Consider the following 22279-nt stretch of genomic DNA (forward strand, 5'->3'; position numbering starts at 1 on the left):
TATGTGCCCCTTTGCCCACCTTGGCTGCAAAAAAGTGTCACACATGTGGTATCGCCGTACTCAGGAGAAGTTGGGCAATGTGTTTTGGGGGGTCATTTTACATATACCCATGCTGGGTGAGAGAAATATCTTGGCAAAAGACAACTTTTCCCATTTTTTTATACAAAGTTGGCATTTGACCAAGATATTTTTCTCACCCAGCATGGGTATATGTAAAATGACACCCCAAAACACATTCCCCAACTTCTCCTGAGTACGGCGATACCACATGTGTGACACTTTTTTGCAGCCTAGATGCGCAAAGGGGCCCAAATTCCTTTTAGGAGGGCATTTTTAGACATTTGGATCCCAGACTTCTTCTCACACTTTCGGGCCCCTAAAAAGCCAGGGCAGTATAAATACCCCACATGTGACCCCACTTTGGAAAGAAGACACCCCAAGGTATTTAATGAGGGTCATGGCGAGTTCCTAGAATTTTTTTTTTTTTTGCATAAGTTAGCGGATATTGTTTTTTTTTTGTTTTTTTCTCACAAAGTCTCACTTTCCGCTAACTTAGGACAAAAATTTCAATCTTTCATGGACTCAATATGCCCCTCACGGAATACATTGGGGTGTCTTCTTTCCGAAATGGGGTCACATGTGGGGTATTTATACTGCCCTGGCTTTTTAGGGGCCCTAAAGCGTGAGAAGAAGTCTGGAATATAAATGTCTAAAAATGTTTACGCATTTGGATTCCGTGAGGGGTATTGTGCGTCCATGTGAGATTTTATTTTTTGACACAAGTTAGTAGAATATGAGACTTTGTAATAAAAAATAAAAAATAAAACAAACAAAAAATTTCCGCTAACTTGTGCCAAATAAAATGTCTGAATGGAGCCTTACCGGGGGGGTGATCAATGACAGGGGGGTGATCAATGACAGGGGGGTGATCAATGACAGGGGGGTGATCACCCATATAGACTCCCTGATCACCCCCCTGTCATTGATCACCCCCCTGTAAGGCTCCATTCAGACGTCCGTATAATTTTTACGGATCCATGGATCGGATCCGCAAAACACATGCGGACGTCTGAATGGAGCCTTACAGGGGGGTTATCAATGACAGGGGGTGTTCAGGGTGATCACCCCCCTGTCACTGATCACCCCCCCTGTAAGGCTCCATTCATACATCCGCATGATTTTTACGGATCCATGGATACATGGATCGGATCCACAAAACACATGCGGACGTCTGAATGGAGCCTTACAGGGGGGGTTATCTATGACAGGGGGTGATATGGGTGATCACCCCCCTGTCACTGATCACCCCCCCTGTAAGGCTCCATTCAGACATCCGCATGATTTTTTACGGATCCATGGATACATGGATCGGATCCACAAAACACATGCGGACGTCTGAATGGAGCCTTACAGGGGGGTTATCAATGACAGGGGGTGATCAGGGTGATCACCCCCCTGTCAATGATCACCCCCCCTGTAAGGTTCCATTCAGACATCCGCATGATTTTTTACGGATCCATGGATACATGGATCGGATCCACAAAACACATGCGGATGTCTGAATGGAGCCTTACAGGGGGGTTATCAATGACAGGGGGTGATCAGGGTGATCACCCCCCTGTCACTGATCACCCCCCCTGTAAGGCTCCATTCAGACATCCGCATGATTTTTTACGGATCCATGTATACATGGATCGGATCCACAAAACACATGCGGACGTCTGAATGGAGCCTTACAGGGGGGTTATCAATGACAGGGGGTGATCAGGGTGATCACCCCCCTGTCAATGATCACCCCCCCTGTAAGGCTCCATTCAGACATCCGCATGATTTTTTACGGATCCATGGATACATGGATCGGATCCACAAAACACATGCGGACGTCTGAATGGAGCCTTACAGGGGGGTTATCAATGACAGGGGGTGATCAGGGTGATCAGGGTGATCACCCCCCTGTCACTGATCACCCCCCTGTAAGGCTCCATTCAGACATCCGCATGATTTTTTACGGATCCATGGATACATGGATCGGATCCACAAAACACATGCGGACGTCTGAATGGAGCCTTACAGGGGGGTTATCAATGACAGGGGGTGATCAGGGTGATCACCCCCCTGTCACTGATCACACCCCCTGTAAGGCTCCATTCAGACATCCGCATGATTTTTTACGGATCCATGGATACATGGATCGGATCCACAAAACACATGCGGACGTCTGAATGGAGCCTTACAGGGGGGTTATCAATGACAGGGGGTGATCAGGGTGATCACCCCCCTGTCACTGATCACCCCCCCTGTAAGGCTCCATTCAGACATCCGCATGATTTTTACGGATCCATGGATAGGATCCACAAAAGACATGCGGACGTCTGAATGGAGCCTTACAGGGGGGTGATCAGGGAGTGTATATGGGTGATCACCCGCCTGTCATTGATCACCCCCTGTAAGGCTCCATTCAGACGTCCACATGTGTTTTGCGGATCCGATCCATGTATCCATGGATCCGTAAAAATCATGCGGACGTCTGAATGGAGCCTTACAGGGGGGTGATCAATGACAGGGGGGTGATCAATGACAGGGGGTGATCAGGGAGTGTATATGGGTGATCACCCGCCTGTCATTGATCACCCCCCTGTAAGGCTCCATTCAGACGTCCGCATGATTTTTACGGATCCATGGATACATGGATCGGATCCACAAAACACATGCGGACGTCTGAATGGAGCCTTACAGGGGGGTTATCAATGACAGGGGGGTGATCAGGGAGTGTATATGGGTGATCACCCGCCTGTCATTGATCACCCCCTGTAAGGCTCCATTCAGACGTCCGCATGTGTTTTGCGGATCTGATCCATGTATCCGTAAAAATCATGCGGACGTCTGAATGGAGCCTTACAGGGGGGTGATCAATGACAGGGGGGTGATCAATGACAGGGGGTGATCAGGGAGTGTATATGGGTGATCACCCGCCTGTCATTGATCACCCCCCTGTAAGGCTCCATTCAGACGTCCGTATGCTTTTTGCGGATCCGATCCATGTATCCGTGGATCCGTAAAAATCATACGGACGTCTGAACGGAGCCTGACAGGGGGGTGATCAATGACAGGGCGGTGATCAATGACAGGGGGGTGATCAGGGAGTTTATATGGGGTGATCATGGGTGATCAGGGGTTTATAAGGGGTTAATAAGTGACGGGGGGGGTGTAGTGTAGTGTGGTGTTTGGTGCGACTGTACTGACCTACCTGAGTCCTCTGGTGGTCGATCCTAACAAAAGGGACCACCAGAGCACCAGGTAGGAGGTATATTAGACGCTGTTATGAAAACAGCGTCTAATATACCTGTTAGGGGTTACAAAATTCGGATCTCCAGCCTGCCAGCGAGCGATCGCCGCTGGCAGGCTGGAGATCCAGTCGCTTACCTTCCGTTCCTGTGAGCGCGCGCGCCTGTGTGCGCGCGTTCACAGGAAATCTCGCGTCTCGCGAGATGACGCGTATATGCGTCCAGGAGGAGTAAAGCAACCACCTCCCGGACGCATATCTGCGTACAGCGGTCGGGAGGTGGTTAATATCAAAGCTGAATATTTTTGGAAGTAGTTTTTAGTTTGTTTTTAGTTTTAGCTATTTTAGGGGGATATCTGTGTGTGCAGGTGACTATTACTGTACATAATTATTAGGCAACTTAACAAAAAATAAATATATACCCATTTCAATTATTTATTTTTACCAGTGAAACCAATATAACATCTCAACATTCACAAATATACATTTCTGACATTGAAAAACAAAACAAAAACAAATCAGTGACCAATATAGCCACCTTTCTTTGCAAGGACACTCAAAAGCCTGCCATCCATGGATTCTGTCAGTGTTTTGATCTGTTCACCATCAACATTGCGTGCAGCAGCAACCACAGCCTCCCAGACACTGTTCAGAGAGGTGTACTGTTTTCCCTCCTTGTAAATCTCACATTTGATGATGGACCACAGGTTCTCAATGGGGTTCAGATCAGGTGAACAAGGAGGCCATGTCATTAGATTTTCTTCTTTTATACCCTTTCTTGCCAGCCACGTTGTGGAGTACTTGGACGCGTGTGATGGAGCATTGTCCTGCATGAAAATCATGTTTTTCTTACCTTGCAGACTTCTTCCTGTACCACTGCTTGAAGAAGGTGTCTTCCAGAAACTGGCAGTAGGACTGGGAGTTGAGCTTGACTCCATCCTCAACCCGAAAAGGCCCCACAAGCTCAGCTTTGATGATACCAGCCCAAACCAGTACTCCACCTCCACCTTGCTGGCGTCTGAGTCGGACTGGAGCTCTCTGCCCTTTACCAATCCAGCCATCTGGCCCATCAAGACTCACTCTCATTTCATCAGTCCATAAAACCTTAGAAAAATCAGTCTTGAGATATTTCTTGGCCCAGTCTTGACGTTTCAGCTTGTGTGTCTTGTTCAGTGGTGGTCGTCTTTCAGCCTTTCTTACCTTGGCCATGTCTCTGAGTATTGCACACCTTGTGCTTTTGGGCACTCCAGTGATGTTGCAGCTCTGAAATATGGCCAAACTGGTGGCAAGTGGCATCTTGGCAGCTGCACGCTTGACTTTTCTCAGTTCATGGGCAGTTATTTTGCGCCTTGGTTTTTCCACATGCTTCTTGCGACCCTGTTGACTATTTTGAATGAAACGCTTGATTGTTCGATGATCACGCTTCAGAAGCTTTGCAATTTTAAGAGTGCTGCATCCCTCTGCAAGATATCTCACTATTTTTGACTTTTCTGAGCCTGTCAAGTCCTTTTTTTGACCCATTTTGCCAAAGGAAAGGAAGTTGCCTAATAATTATGCACACCTGATATAGGGTGTTGATGTCATTAGACCACACCCCTTCTCATTACAGAGATGCACATCACCTAATATGCTTAATTGGTAGTAGGCTTTCGAGCCTATACAGCTTGGAGTAAGACAACATGCATAAAGAGGATGATGTGGTCAAAATACTCATTTGCCTAATAATTCTGCACGTAGTGTATACAGTATTATTCCAAAGTTTTGAACGAAGCAACTTCAGATTAAGTATCCGAAACTTGCTTTGCTCAACTCAAGCAGTGACCAAAAGACTAAAAAAGGATGTCTCAATAGTAGTTGAGTTTTTCATCCCTTTCATAAAGTGTTAAAAAGGCCCCCATTTTGGACCAGTAGTGAGAGTCTAACATTGTGGAGAGCTAGTAGTCATCCCTCTGCCGAATGGTCATAATGCGGCTGTCACTACGCAAGCAATTAAGGATCCATCTGGCCATTTTCTCTCTCCGTCTATCTCCACTGCATACTGCCACGGTCTGTCGGGGTTGCTGCACTGTCGCCCTGTACTTCCTCCTGCTCCCGTTGCTTGGGCAGATAAACCACCTAGTTCTGTATAAAATTCCTAGGCGTTTATGTCTTCCTCCTTTTGTGCCAGTTCAGCCTCCACAGGCTCAGATGGCCATAAAATGTAGGCGCCGCGTCTTCTGTCCCCTCGACAGTCAGATTTATCAGCATCCCCTCCAGAACGTGAAGGAGTGGAATGACATCACTCATACTATAGTCCTGGTGACTGACAAATAAAGAGGCCTCCTGAGCAAACAGCAGGTGTCATGCATGAGCTGCCACTGTCTAACATCAAAGTTACACTGGGCAGTAGTCCTGCCCATCTGCATCATCAAGAAATCGGTCACGGGTTTCCTTTGCTCATACAGTCGGTCCAACATTTGGAGGGTGCAGTTCCAACGTGTACAAACGTTGCATATGAGGCAATGCAGGGGAACACCATTCTGCTGGCAAAGTTTCTGGTGTGCCTGGGCCAGAACCATTTACCCAGTGGGCTATAAAGGACATATATTGCCCTTGCTTATAGTTACAGCTCCACACTGAATTGTAAAGTGGTAGGACTATGTTCTCATCACGGGCATCTATGCCCCTTTTGATGCAACCCATTATCTTATTGGCCTTGGCAGCAGCTGCCTGACACTTTATTGCTTAGTTTGCTGTTTATTTAAATTCCTAGGTCCTTTTCCATGTCAGTGTTACCGAGTGTTTTACCATTTAGTATGGACAAGTGATTTGCATTATTCCTTCCCATGTGCATAACCTTACATTTGTCAGTGTTAAACCTCATCTGCCACTTCTCTGCCCAAGCCTCTAATCTATCCAGATTCATCTGTAGCAGTGTATTGTCCTCTTAAGTGTTAATTTAGTTTAGTGTCATTGGCAAAAATTTATATTTTACTGTGCAAGCCTTCTACAAGATAATTAATAAATATATTGAAGAGAATAGGGCCCAATACTGACCCCTGAGGTACTCCACTAGTGACAGTGGCCCAATCTGAGTGTGTACCGTTAATAACCATCCTCTGTTTGCTATCACTGATCCTGTTACTTACCCATATACAGACATTTTCACCCAGTCGGAGCATTCTCATTTTATATATGTGTGCAGGGCTGGTACAGCTTTTTTAGAGAAGTAATGACGGCTTGGGATTCTCCACCTTTGGTTTCCTGACAGGTAGGCTCCCCCCGAGATTATAGTGAGAGAGTGGGCGACGCTCCGTTCGCACCCTGTGGCCTGGTTAACTTCTCCCGCACTGTATGGAGAGAAGAAACTCCCAGGGAGAAACAGGGCAGACTCCTCCCTGGTGTTCCAATAGTAGCAATTACCATACAACGCAGAAGAAGGTAACGGGGCCACAGCGGGCAAACGGAGCGGCGCCCAGGGATAATAGTAAGTGCAGTGAGATCCCTGGGAGCCATGCTATATATACAGATAGTTATCTTACAATGTTTGAACCCATTAAAGGTCCTCTTTAATCTTACTGCCGGCCAGCCAGAATCAAGCCGGCGTAGTTCTAATTTGGCCCGACCACCAAGTTCTGGGCACGGGAACTGGAAGTCCGGAACAGAGGAGTGCTGCGCGGGAGTCCGGACAGGGACGTGACCTCACGGGTTGTGGACAAATGCGGCAGTGCCAGTGACAGTCTGTGCCCCTCCCAAGACCAGGCTCTGGGTCCGCCACTGCCCCAGATAATGATGATGCCCCCTTTTGACTCGGCTCTCACATGCGATCGGCTACATATTCATCCACTACTGTCAGTTCGTCACTTACGGGTCACCACCAGATCTTTGAGAAGTTCTGATAGATGCTCTTCAGTACCTCCTGCATGATGTTCTTTTGTTTTGCTTTCGTTTTGACATCTCTCCTCCCTCTCCCAGCTGTCATCTATTAGCAGTGATTGCCTCCCTATATATCTCCTCCCCATACTGCCTCACCTTGCGGTTTATACAACTTCCTGGAGTGTGCTCATGCTGAAAACTGCAACTGATGCTTCTACAGATAGGTCTGTTCATTTATTTGTGTTTTCCTGTTGCCTTGATCCTATGTGACCCTGACTCCCTCCGTATTAAGTGTAGGGAGCCGGTGGTCATGCCCCCTCACTATTATAGGGTGTTCAGGTGTCATACAGTCGAGGCACGAGGGCATGCAATTTTCTATCATAGAGATCTTTGCTTGGGCTGAGAAGACAGGGAGAGTTTCAGGGCTTAAATAGGGGTCACCCTATTGTTCCTTAGTTTCGGATCAAGCCAGTCGGATCCTTATTTGTAACTTCTTGTTTTCTGTTACACCATCCGTGACATTATGTCTCCCTAACCAGTCTCATGGCCACGTCCCTGACCGCTCGCAACATGTGCTTTCACCGGACCGTCATCATAGTAATTAGTTGCACGGCTAAGGGAGGACGCAGCAGACCTCTCCTCCAAGTCTGTGCTGGCAACTTTCCTCATCCTCGCTGAAAAGCAGAGCAGAGCCAGCAGCATGCATTATTTCCTGAGCAGAAAAAGAGAGAGACAGGTGAGGGTATGGAGGTGGTTCCTGCGCCATGGCAACTAAGTGTGGTGTCAGAGGAACCCACCGATGCCTGGCTCAATGTATCTGCTAACACCTGAGATGATGTTGAAGAGCAAGTCAACCATTCTGGTACAGCTGGATTGTTGTTCAAAACACGACCGCTGTGTCATCAGGTGGGTAGGAATGCAGCAACCAACTTTTGCATGGAACTACACAAACTGTCTTTGTTTTATTTATTGTGCACACATTCTGGCTTTTAATTAATTTTGAGTTAGGAGTCAGGAAAATCAATTTAAATGAGACTAGTGTTCCTTAAGTAACATTACAGCAGGGGGGGCCCTGTGGCGGCTGCAGCACGGCAAACATGCGGCCGGAATAAAACTAGATGTCGTAGTTTTAATCCAGCCGCCTCTCTGCATGTTTTCCGTGCTGTGACTGGACCTCGTGCACTTGCGGCAGCACGGTGCACTGTGACCGCGTGCACTAGCGGCAGCACGGATTCAGCAGGCTGTTCACCCACTGGAACAGCCTGCAGATAATGTGAAAGTAGACTAAGAAAGTTTCACATGTGTGGCTGTCCTCTCTGAAAGGCTGTTCCATGTAGTGGTTTTTGCCTGGCCAATATTTGCTAGCTAATGCCGGGCAAGTGGCAGTATCCAGCAATGCCTGGCACTAGTGTAAAGATATTCTACCATCTTTATCATCTTTAGTTTCGGCCAAAAAGGACAGCACACACAAAGCGTGCAAGGAGGATAAAAAAAAAATATATATTTTAAAGCAGCAATTAGTGATCCACAGCCAAATTTATTCATGACAAAACGCGTTAAACAGCTATTTCCTGGCTGCTGACACCCTATGTAGCAGTATAGAACACTGTGCATTGCAGAAACATGCATAGGGAGTCCACTGTGCTAGTGAAACAGTACTGTAATACAGTATGACACACAAATGGCAGGCGTCACTCTTAGAATCACTTCCCACTTCACCTATTTGGTCAGTTATGGGGCCAAAACTCACCAAATAACTTGTGTGAACTCAGCCTTACAGGTCAATGTTAGCGTCAGGTATAAAGACCAGTGCAGTGGCCCAAGATTCTACTATAGAGTGAAAGAGCGCACCCCTTTTACACCATCATCAGCTGATTCCACACTGTCAGGAGTAAGTTTGTGTTGACGTCACTATTTTGCCTTTCTTCTCATTTGTCAAAAGAACAACCTTCAAAAAACGGATCCTGTTTTTTGAGCATCCTCCTTTGCATTTGGTCAGTAATCCATTGTTATTGCTAAGAAAAAAAAAGGAAAAAAAAAGAAAGAAAAAGGGAGTGGATCCAAAACAGAGATGACACGTGAATGGAATATTTGCAAGTCTTCTTTGTTTTGTACCCACTCTTGCTTTTGGCTTCCAAATCATGATCCAATCCTGATGCAAGATAGGGACCATGTGATACAGGTCTTACAGCTGCTCCAAAGACAGGATCTGTTGTGGTTCTCATTTGTCCGTCCTTCTGACAGATCAGAAGAACGGTAAAATAAATGGTGATGTCAACAAGGCCAAACAAACAATAGCAGCCCCGTCATAGAGTGGTGATGTGGCAACAGCATGAGGAGTCAACACACTGGCAATAACAGCACAATGGTGGGCGGCAGTAGGAGCACAGGGATGAAGGTGTGTGGCAACATACGAATAGTGGCTGAAGCAGGTGGCCAGAAGAAACGGGGTTCTTTTGACAAAGTTTGGTGTGGCACTCAGATGTAATGACCGGTGTCACGCACAGGGAGGAAAACAGGGAAAGCCCTGCCTAAGGGAGAGGGAAAGGTGGTGACCCCTAACTCACCTTGCGGCTGGCACCTGACTGCCCTGACGTCCCTAGACGGGTTCCTCACCCGTGCGGCGATCACGTGTCTAAACCCTGGCTTTCCCTGAAATGAGCCCTAGATAGTGAACGGGCCGGTGGGATTGCTAGTCCTCACCACTGCACTAAGAGGGAAACACCAGGGAGAGGACAGACAAACACAGACAAACACAAACACCCAGGTGGACGACAACAACTGTCCACAAAGGTCCAACAGGGATCCGGAGGGTAGCGTTCTGAATCAACAGTCAGAGAACGCAGCAACACAGCTCCAGTGGGTCAGGATAGATGTCCAGGCAGGAAGCTCTATCTCTGGCAACCAGAGAAGTGTGAGAGAGGAATATAAGGAGGTTTGGGAGGGCTGGACAAGGAACAGCTGAGGAGAAGGAGCTACGGATCCCTGAGTGAGCCAAAAGGGTTTGCAAAGCAAACCCAGAAAGCTACCATAAGGAAAAAAGCCCTATCTTAAATAGAGCGTGCAGCCAACCGCTGCGACTTCCTGACCCCGGGTATAACGGAGTCAGGCGTGGTTCTCGATACCCTCGTGACATCAGAATAATCTAGTCTGATGCATCAGGCACTGGCGTGTGGAAATCCTGGCTGATCCATGCCTGATTCATCTTGTCAAAGGTCAGTCTCTCCACATTTTGGGTGGAAAGGAGAGTTCTCCTTGGGGTAACTATGCCCCAGCTGCACTAAACACCCGCTCTGATGCCACACTACTGGCCAGGCATGAAAGTTTGTCCATGGCAAACTCGGCCAGTTGCGGCTACAAATCAAGTTTGTCTGACCAGTAGTCTAAGGGATCTTCCATGTGGGATGGCATGGTGCAGTTCATGTATGCCACCACCTGCTGGTTCAGGTTCTGCTCTATGTCTTGCTGCTGCTGGGTGGTTTCTTCACTAGGCAGGTGAAGAAAGGTGCTCATCAGAGACTTTAGACTTAAGTTGGTGCTGATGGAACTGTCACGGTGGAGAGTGGGGGCAACCCCCCCACCGTACAATATCAGGGAATTTGGGAAAGCAACTAGGCCTGGATGCTGGGATCAGGGGAAGGTCACCTCCTATAGCGTCCCTAATCCTCGCCCTAACTCCTCACCGTATGAGCGGACCTGGATGGTAGGACGGCTAATACCACGTAAACCTAGGGCCCTGAGTTGCCCTGACAATCCCTCACATAGGAGCAGGGGAGAGACAACCTGTTCTTCCAAGACACGGATGAACAGGAGTCTCAACCGGCCTAGTAGCAGTGAAAAGTAGAAACCATATACAGCAACTGGATCGTCAGGTAAGAAGACCAGACACACTTACCTGCCGCCACGACTGGAACCCATGCATACGTACAGGAGCCCACACACCAAACACATACATGAGTCCAGCACACCAGTTACTGCCTAGACCCCCATGCAGAAAGATGCACGGCAGCCCCAGGCAGCGCTGCATACAGGCATGTGGAAAACCAGGAGACTTGCCTTCATGCTGGACAAACCACACCAAAATACCAGACATGAAACAACAAATGTACTGTACACCACACTCAGAACATAAACCCACACCAAACTTAAACACAGGTAAGGTAGAAAACATGGATGAAACAAGGAAGACATCGATGTCCCACTAGGTGGCCCACACACTGCAAGATCGAAAATCCAGACCAAGAGCATAACTCCAGCATACACCAAGGCTGGAGTACAACTGACTCCTGGTCTTTAGCCACAGGTATAAGAAGCACCTAGTGACCACACCCAGCAAGGTAATTAACCCCTCCAGCACCAGACAGAGGAGGACCCAGGAGAAGGGGAGGAAAGCACATGCTGACAACCATGCATTGCCCCTGGCAACCGGCATGTATGGCAAACATGTCACAGCGCACAACACAGAGGCCGTGACACTCCCACCGCTCAAAGCCCCACCAACTGAAAAACAGGAAACTAAACGGAACACCCAAACAGGGTAAAAAAAAAAAGTTATAGATCAGAGTCAGCACCAACAAGTCTCCCTAAGACTGCCGCCATCACACCCGAACCAACGACAAGGAAACAGGCAGCCAGCCAACAAACAGCACAGAGAGACCGCACTGAACTCTGCATCCACACTCAGGCACAGTTTAGACACCAGGTAGCAGCCAGCAAACATCCCCGAACCAGCATACACCACAGCCAGTACAACTGGAATGCAGCCAGCCACCACAGCACCAGCAACATGAACCACTAAAAAGTGGACGAGGGGACATACAAACACGAGTAACGGTCCACACACTGCAACACTGTCACAGAGAACCGCACTGTTAACAGAAGCCCCCTTTCACCCTCCCTCCGGAGGACATGCGCACCAGGAATGGCAGGAGGTAAATGCTGGAACCTCTTTCGAAGGTGCAGACAGAGGAGCCCAAATGGGACATACTGTCACAATGGAGAGTGGGGGAAACCCCCCACCATGTAATGTCAGGGAATTTGCGAAAGCAACTATGCCTGGATGCCGGGATCAGGTAGCAGGTCACCTCCTATAGCGTCCCTAATCCTCGCCCTAACTCCTCACCGTATGAGCAGACCTGGATGGTATTACAGCTCCTAATCCGGAAACCTAGGGCCCTGAATCGCCCTGATAATCCCTCACATAGGAGCAGGGGAGAGATGACCTGTTCTTCCAAGACACGGATGAACAGGAGTCTTAACCAGCCTAGTAGCAGTGAAAAGTAGAAACCATATACAGCAACTGAATCGGTAGGTAAGAACACCGGACAACACACTTATCTTCCGCTGCCGCCACGACTGGAACCCGTGCATACGTACAGGAGCCCACACACCAAACAGGACACCATACAAACAATAACACATACAGGAATCCAGCACAACAGTTATTGCCTGGACCCCCATGCAGAAAGATGCATGGCGGCCCCAGGCAGTGCTGCATACAGGCATGTGGTTCACCCCTCCGGAAAACCATGAGACCCCTTCCGGAGGCCACAACAGACAGGGAAACGACTTGCATTCATGCTGGACAAACCACACCAAAATATCAGACATGAAACAACAAGACGTACACCACACCCAGATCATAAACCAGACGCCTTTAAAGAGGGACAGCTAATTTAACCCTAGAACCTTTAATGGACAGACAACTCAGATCTATAAAAAAAAACAGCTCCACCAGTATCAGCTGATGGATATTCTTGTCATTCAATGGTGCATAACGCCTACACTAGAATTTACTATTTCCTTACCCCACATGTCAACCTAGAAAAAGTTCTCTTATGGTAGTATACATCAGATCATGCACCTATGTTCCTAGAATTGATTTTAGAAGACCAACAGACAAACCGAGGTTCTTGGTGTCTCAATGACTCACTACTGAAACTAGATAAGGACATTGACTATATAGGTAATCATATTAGGCAGTTTTTTCAATCAAGAAAACCTGAATGGAATGTCATGCAATGCGAAACTGTGGAAAACGCATAAAGCAGTGGTAAGGGGTCTGTTAATTCAACTTGGAGTTAGGAAAAAAAGGAAAGAAAAGAAAAATTATCTAAAATTACATCCATTTTACAGAAATGTAGGCGGCTTGAGACTGCACAAAGTCACTCAACAAAACAAAAACATGCCAGAATTAACATCTTTAAGGGGTGAGCTGGGGAAACTTTTGAATGAGAAACTTGAGAGATTTTTCTTTATGAACCACTACAAGAATGATCTAGAAGCTAATGTGTGGAATGAGATTAACGAGGCTAGAACAAAATAGGAGAAACAAAGTACACATATCTAAAATAAAAGATGAACATAACAGAGCATTTTAAAACAAAAGACATAGCTTCAACTGTCACGGTCCCTCAGGTGACTGATGTCAGGAAATCAAGGAGATTGGCTGAGCGTGGAGGAATCTAACAGCCTCCTTGATTTCTCTTGATTCAGTGTTGATAGGGTTAATGACCACTTCCCTTTTCTCAGCTGTTGCTCAGTGGTCATCACTTCTACCCTTTATAGTATGACCCCACCCTTCTGACTATGCAGTAGATAGCTTCATTTGGGTTTGGCTGAGCTTGTGTGAGGTCATCTCTGGTGTTCTTGTTCTTCCATCTCTACAGAAGTTAAGTGTCGCGTTTGTTTGTATTTGTCATATTCCCTGTTGTTGTATCTGGGCCTGAGACAGAGACTTCCATTCGTCCATCTTGAGAGGAATGGGTTGTCTCTGGTCCTAAACCTATTCCAGGGCCTTATAGGGAAATCAGGGCCTAGGTATTCTGTATATGAATATTCCTACCTTCAAGGTCTATTCATATTGATAGGTAGTCAGGGCTCGGATGTGGGTTGTCTAGGAGGTGACCTGTTTCTTCCCTAGTTTCCAGGCCCAGTTACTGTTCCCCTTCCCTCATGTGTTCAGTGTCCCCCCCCACTGATTATGACATCAATGTTCTGTAGATTTTATAAAAGACTATATAACATTGAAAATACCCTCGCAGACAAAGCTATTCTAAAGAGGAACATTAAACACTACCTTAACAGGGTTAATATACCTAGTCTTGCAGCATCACAGAAACCAATGCTAGAAAAACCTTCTACTAAGGAAGAGATTCAAGAAGCGTTAAAGCAGATACCGAGTAAATACCCTGGCCCTGATGGACTTTCTATTATTATAAAAAATGTGCAAACATTTTGACCCTCACTTGACTGAATACTTGATGATATTAAGATATACACCAAGGTAATCGCAATTAGATTACAGCCTATTGTACCCAAATTAATTCATGAGGCTAAGGTAGGATTTATTCCCGGAAGGGAGGGTAAAAACAACGTAATTAGAGCCCTTCATGCTATGTTTTTGTCACGAGGGTGTCAAGAGCCACGTCTGACTCCGTTATACCCGGGGTCAGGAAGTCGCAGCGGGTGGCTGCGCGCTCTATGTCTAAAGATCACGTTGTTTCTTAATGATAGTTTTCTGTTTTTGCCTTGCAATCCTTTTTGTCTCACTCAGGGATCCGTAGCTTCTCCTCCGGATCCCTGTTGGGCTTTTTGTTGTCTTCTGTTGTCGCCCACCTGGGATTATATGTTTAGTCTGTATTGTCTGTCCTCCCCTTGGTGTTTTCCTTTAGAGCTAGTGGTGCGGACTAGTGTTCCCACCTTCCTATTCACTATCTAGGGCTCATCTAAGGGAAAGCCAGGGTTTTAGGCACGTGATCGGCGTACGGGTGAGGAACCCGTCTAGGGACGTCAGGTGCCAGCCTCAAGGTGAGATAGGGGTCACCACCTTTCCCTCTCCCTTGGACAGGGCCTTCCTCTTTCCCTCCCTCTGTGTCACGTATGTGATAGGCACGCTGGTCGTGATAGTTTTATGCCAATAAGTCCAACTTAGTCTGTTTTCGTGTCAACAGACACGGAAAAAGCATTTGACAGACTAGGATTGCCTTTTCTAGAGGCAATGCTATATATAATTTAGAAATACTGCCGTGAGCGGCAGGGCCCAGTGTAAGAGTACAGTGACTGCACCGGGCCCCGCCGCAAGTTCCTGGACTCCAGCCCCTCCTCCCTCCTGCAGCATTGCAGACTGCGATGTAAAATGGCAGCATTCGCCCCCCGACGCTCACAGGAGCACATTTATAAACTAATCAGTAACTTTAATAATTTAATCATTGACATTGCTGATCTCTTTACTTGGATTGGATTTGGATATCTTACTCTGTCTTAGCTCTGGCAACGGTAACAGCAGGCGGTGCGGGCGGGCGGCGCTCACTCACTGACATCACGCGCCTGCGCCGCCTAGTGGGAGGATCAAGCGCGTGACGTCAGTGAGTGAGCGCCGCCTGCCTGCACTGCCTGCTGTTACCGTTGCCGGAGCTAAGACAGAGTAAGATATCCAAATCCAATCCAAGTAAAGAGATCATCATCAGCGATGTCAATGATTAAATTAAAGTTACTGATTAGTTTATAAATGTGCTCCTGTGAGCGGCGTGGCCCTGTATATTCTAACCCCCAGGCAAGCGTCCCTGTCACCATGGGAACGCTCTCACTGAGAGCAAGAAAACTCAGATCCGATGGTATATTCTAACCAGGCAAGCGAACCTGTCACCATGGGGGTTAGAATATGATCGGATCTTCTGAGTTACTCAGTGGCCTGGCTGGAGCCTCCCCAGCCTCTGTGGCGGCCCGGCCCTGCGTGCGCCCTGCTCCAGTCCTAACTCCTTCTCCCCAGCCAGGCCCAAGCCGCGGACCGCCCGCTCCCCGCCCACTACACTAGTGTAGTCGGCGGGTGGTCCACGGCTCGGGCCTGGCTGCCTGTGAGTGTGTGTAAATAAAATTAACCACTGCTATGGTTGCTATGGCGATCCCTACGCCACTGCAGAGGAGGTTTGTAACTCTGCAGTCAGCAGAACATTGGTGACTTTTAAGCACTATGCAACTTATGTTACATTTCATGGCTGAGCAGCTATGGCTCCTAAATACTTCCACTTTGTAATAATATGACTCACAGCTGATCATAGACATGTTGAAACTTTGGTATCCTATTCCAGTACTATGCTCAAATTCATTGAGTTCTTCAGAACGACCCATTCTTTCACAAATGTATGACAAGGGGCTGAATTCTATACACCTGTGGCAATGGGTTTGAAACAAACACCTGAGTTCAATGATTAAGACGTGAGTCCCAATATTTTGTCTATATGGTGTAGTGAACAATTAGGAGACATGAGGTGTTTTTACAGAAGACAATTCTGATTACTTAGACTGAAGTGCTGGCTCCACTTGGGTTAAATGATCGCAATGACATGAATGGATTTTTATTGTACATGGTATTCCATTACACTGTAAACTAGAGATGGGATGGGGGATTCGTCGAATCCACGAATCCCTCTAATCTTGCTGAATTTGTGGACTCGAATCCCGACGTAATTTACCGGATACGAATCCGACGAATCCCGGTGGGGCCCAGACTGGTGGCGGCAGGGCACAGCAGGAGATGAGCGCTTCGCTGCTGTGGCAGGGGAGGGAGAGGTGTCTCCTTTCCCTTTTCCTCTGATAGGCTGCTGGCACAAGGCCCGCAGCCTAGCAGAGGCTGGTGCAGGTGGCGCAATGAAGTCATTGCACCGCCTGAGCCGTACAGTGTGGGACACAGGCCAGAAGAGGCCTGCATCGCAGCGAAGGTAAGTAAAAGTGTTTTTTTATCTGTTACTGGCACATTGGGGGGGGGGAGGCACTATGATACTACTGGCACGTTGGGGGAGGCACTATGATACTACTGGCACATTGGGGGGGAGGCACTATGATACTGGCACATTGGGGGGGAGAAGGCACTATGATACTGGCACATTGGGGGGGAGATTGTACTATGATACTGGCACATTATGGGAGGAGATGGCACTATAATACTGGCACATTGGGGGGGAGATGGCACTATGATACTGGCACATTGGGGGGGGAGATGGCATTATGATACTGCCACATTATGGGAGGAAATGGCACTATGATACTGGCACATTATGGGGGAGATGTCACTATGATACTGGCACATTATGGAGAGGAGATGGCACTATAATACTAGCACATTATGGGGGGAGATGGCACTATAATACTGGCACATTGGGGGTGGAGATGGCACTATTATACTGGCACATTGGGGGGAGATGGCACTATGATACTGGCACATTATGGGGGGAGATGGCACTATGATACTGGCACATTGGGGGGTGGCACTATGATACTGGCACATTATGGCGGAGATGACACTATGATACTGGCACATTGGGGTGGAGATGGCACTATGATACTACAAACCGGATTCCAAAAAAGTTGGGACATTATACAAATCGTGAATAAAAACTGAATGCAATGATGTGGAGGTGCTATTTTATTCAGAATAGAACATAAATCACGGAACAAAAGTTTTAACTGAGAAAATGTACCATTTTAAGGGAAAAATATGTTGAATCAGAATTTGATGGTGTCAACAAATCCCAAAAAAGTTGGGACAAGGCCATTTTGACCACTGTGTGGCATCTCCCCTTCTTCTTACAACACTCAACAGACGTCTGGGGACCGAGGAGACCAGTTTCTCAAGTTTAGAAATAGGAATGCTCTCCCATTCTTGTCTAATACAGACCTCTAACTGTTCAATCGTCTTGGGCCTTCTTTGTTGCACCTTCCTCTTTATGATGCGCCAAATGTTCTCTATAGGTGAAAGATCTGGACTGCAGACTGGCCATTTCAGTACCCAGATCCTTCTACTACGCAGCCATATTGTTGTGATTGATGCAGATTGTGGTCTGGCATTATCTTGTTGAAAAATGCAGGGTCTTCCCTGAAAGATATGAGAGTCTGGATGAGAGCATATGTTGTTCTAGAACCTGAATATATTTTTCTGCATTGATGGTGCCTTTCCAGACATGCAAGCTGCCCATGCCACACGCACTCATGCAACCCCATACCATCAGAGATGCAGGCTTCGGAACTGAGCGTTGATAACAACTTGGGTTATCCTTGTCCTCTTTGGTCCGGATGACATGGCGTCCCAGAATTCCAAAAAGAACTTCGAATCATGACTCGTCTGACCACAGAACAGAACAGTCTTCCATTTTGCCACACTCCATTTTAAATGATCCCTGGCCCAGTGAAAACGCCTGAGCTTGTGAATCTTGCTTAGAAATGGCTTCTTCTTTGCACTGTAGAGTTTCAGCTGGCAACGGCGGATGGCACGGTGGATTGTGTTCACTGACAATGGTTTCTGTAAGTATTCCTGAGCCCATTCTGTGATTTCCTTTACAGTAGCATTCCTGTTTGTGGTGCAGTGTCGTTTAAGGGCCCGGAGATCACGGGCATCCAATATGGTTTTACGGCCTTGACCCTACGCACAGAGATTGTTCCAGATTCTCTGAATGTTCGGATGATGTTATGCACAGTTGATGATGATAGATGCAAAGTCTTTGCAATTTTTCGCTGGGTAACACCTTTCTGATATTGCTCCACTATCTTTCTGCGCAACATTGTGGGAATTGGTGCTCCTCTACCCATCTTGGCTTCTAAGAGACACTGCCACTCTGAGAAGCTCTTTTTATACCCAATCATGTTGCCAATTGACCTAATTAGTGTTAATTGGTCTTCCAGCTCTTCGTTATGCTCAAATTTACTTTTTCCAGCCTCTTATTGCTACTTGTGGCAACTTTTTGGGGATTTGTTGACACCGTGAAAATTTGAATCAACATATTTTTCCTTTAAAATGATACATTTACTCGGATTAAACGTTTGATCTGTCATCTACGTTCTATTACAAATAAAATATTGACATTTGCCATCTCCACATCATTGCATTCAGTTTTTATTCACAATTTGTTTAGTGTCCCAACTTTTTTGGAATCCGGTTTGTAGCACATTATGAGGGGAGATGGCACCATAATACTGGCACATTGAGGGGGGGGGGGACTATGATACTGGCACATTGGGGGGGGGAGATGGCACTATGATACTGGCACATTATGGGGGGAGATGGCACTATGATACTGGCACATTATGGGGGGAAATGACACTATGATACTGGCATATTGGGGTGGAGATGGCACTATGATACTGGCACATTGGGGGGGGAGATGGCACTATGATACCAGCACATGGGGGGGGAGGAGAGAGGCACTCCGCACTTGGTACTGCCACATGTGGGGGGGGGAGAGAGGCACTTGATACTGGCACACTATGGGGGCATCTATTGAGGCCACAAAGAAGGGGTATTTTATATGGGGGTCTCTGTGTGGTACTAGTATTATCAGGGGTATTATCTGTTTCTGCAGTATAGTATTGGGGAGCACAGCGGCACAGTATTGGGGGTGGTAGGATGATTTGTCCAGAAGATGGGAGGATGATGGAAAACTAGTAAATTAAGATTTTTTTGGGGTCAAACTGCAGAGACGAAAAATGACTGAAAAATGGTGGTCTGGTCTGAAGGTCTGAAAGGAGAAGATGTGGAAAGAGACCATGTACATCAAAGGAGACGTCACTGGATGTAAGAGGTATGGGGTGCTGTATTACCCTGTATTTCTGTAGTGATAGGAGTAGGGGCGTAATGATCGCTGTCATAGAGGGTGCAACCGTGACTGGGGGGTGGAGGCAGAGGTTCAGACAAACGCAGTCTGACTTTGTTTCTTACACCATTCACACAATTCTTATGCACATGATTTGTAGGATTCGAGATTCGAAAGATTTGATATATTCAAGAACCTTTTCGGATTCGGATTTGAAAAAAATTGGATTTGTCCCACCTCTACTGTAAACTATAATTAGACCGTTGTTTTTAAATTTGTACAATTGCTGCTGTTTCTCTTTATATTAGTCTAAGGGCTCATTCACATGACTATATGATCACCATGCTAGTGCTGGGACCGCAAATAGTGGCCCGCAATGCCCGGGCACCAGCCATGTGAATGCGTGCTGTGGATGTGGACCCATTGGTCCGCAGCATGGCGTTCACATTGCCGGTGCCCATGTTTTGAAGACCCGCTGTTTGCAGTCTGCAACACAGGTATGGTGACCATATGGTTGTGTAAAAGAGCCCTACATAATAGATCACCTGAGGCACCTAAATGATATGTAAACGTTGTGATGGGTCTTGGAGAGGCTATAGCCCTATTGATTTAAAGTGCCTTATGATTTATGGATTCATGTGAATAAAGGAATTAAGAAGGGTGATGAATGCCGTGTTGATACATATTTCCGGACAAAATATAATAAATTGAGTGTTTACTGTGCATAATAACACTGAGCACCACAGGCACTAAACCTGTTGATCGCTGGAACCACATACACTCACTCACTCACTATGCCTGCTCTGTGGTACCAGTATGGGAAGATGTATTTTTTATTTCAGAGTGTTTGCTACTGTACTTAACATCAGGTCAGTTATTACTTTGTATTGTATGTAATTTCGAACAATTAACATTGTTTGGTTTCACTCTGAGAGGTGAAGCAGAGTGCAGTTTAGCTCAAAATGCGTAACTGAGAGGGACTTAAAGAACTTTGATCTTTGCTGTGTATTATGTTAGGCATCAGTTATCTTCCAAGTCCTGCCAATTAGCACATGATAAATTATGAATGAAGAATTGGATTAGAGTGACACCTGGCAAGCTTTGCAGGTATTCCTTCTTTTATGCTTTACCTTGAGTTCTGGCATGCTGCCTATGAGCTCATAAGGAATCCTCACATCTGGTTTATTTGTGTAATCATCTGGAACAAGTTGTGGTGCCAGGTCTCTATATCTATGGAAAAGCCTGGAAGGTAAAAAAAAAATAACATTTTCAATTCAAATTTAATATATAAAAATAGGTTTTACATTTTAAACATATCAATCTTAATTTCTTTACTTGACCATTACTGGCCATTTCTGTATTAAGACGCACAAGAAAAAAGTGATGATGTAAGAGGGGTAGCAGTTGCAACAGGGCTTCTTAAGGTACTATTGCACGGAGCGAATATCGTACAGATTCTCGTGCATGTGAGCAAAAATGGATGGGAATCCATTGTCCATTGTGATATTTCAGCATGCTATAAAATTATCATTCGTCGTAAATCCGTTCGTATAATATGTAGTCGTCTAGTTGCTAATGATCCACTGCATGGCTTGGGGGAGTAGCAATAGGAGTATCTTTGAAATGTACATGTTTTTTTTCCATTGGCTACTTTAAAACAGAAATATCTTACTGGATGGGGAATGGGACATACAGTGGATGGTACAGTAGGTAACATCTTGACCAAACGTCTGTCCACCAACGAACGATTTAAAAGCGAACAAGGGACAACCACAGGTCCGAAACGATTATCAATGCATATAATGAAACAAAAGTTTTGTTGCTAATAAGTCACTACATCTTCAATCGTTTATCGTGATCTGTAGGACATTGGCTAGTGTAACAGTACCTTTACTGGGGAGGTATGGGCTGAATGAACTGGATCAAGTCTGGCTGCTGGGGCTGTCGGGATGGGGCTGCCATGGGCTGCTTGGCTGCTGCTCCAGGCTCTGCTGCGCCAGGCCCTCTCTCATGCGCAATGTCTGGACTTCAAGCCCCCGTTCCGCCTGTCGCACACTCTCACCTTCTGTGTCCAGTACAAGGATCGTGGCTGCTGCGACTCTTGTGATCCCGTGAGACCCAGAGCTGAGGTCACGGGTCTCGCAGGATCATCTCAGCAAGAGGCGCAGGGTATGGGTGAGGGTGGGGCGCTGCCTGCCTGGACTGGCCATAAAATCACCTGCCGGGCCCGATGGCGGTCGCACCCTCTGAGACTGTGATTGTTACGCCCCTGATCATATGCCTTTTGTATTATGTACTGATTTTTAGAATAAAGGAGGATTTAGACGAGCCAAGGAGCAGCAGATTGTCACAAAGGAAGCATTCCTGCCCAACAGTAGGCTGCTAATTAAGTGGAGATGAAGCTCCTCATTTACATGCAGTGAACAGCTCCACAGTAAGAGAACGAGCGGTCAGTATTGCGAAAGCTCATCCTCATACAGCTGCACTGTTTATGGGCAGAAGATCACTGTTTAGACAGTATGGTCTGCTGCCCAGAAACTATAATTTAGGTGTCTAC

At 46.7% G+C, this 22279-nt stretch overlaps 1 pseudogene; it reads right to left on the reverse strand.

The window, feature by feature from the left end:
* LOC122929375 overlaps positions 1 to 22279 on the reverse strand; it is a 139019-nt pseudogene that overhangs the window by 26478 nt on the left and 90262 nt on the right.

This window comes from Bufo gargarizans, chromosome 1 (assembly GCF_014858855.1).
Source record: "Bufo gargarizans isolate SCDJY-AF-19 chromosome 1, ASM1485885v1, whole genome shotgun sequence".
Classification (NCBI taxonomy): Eukaryota; Metazoa; Chordata; class Amphibia; order Anura; family Bufonidae; genus Bufo; species Bufo gargarizans.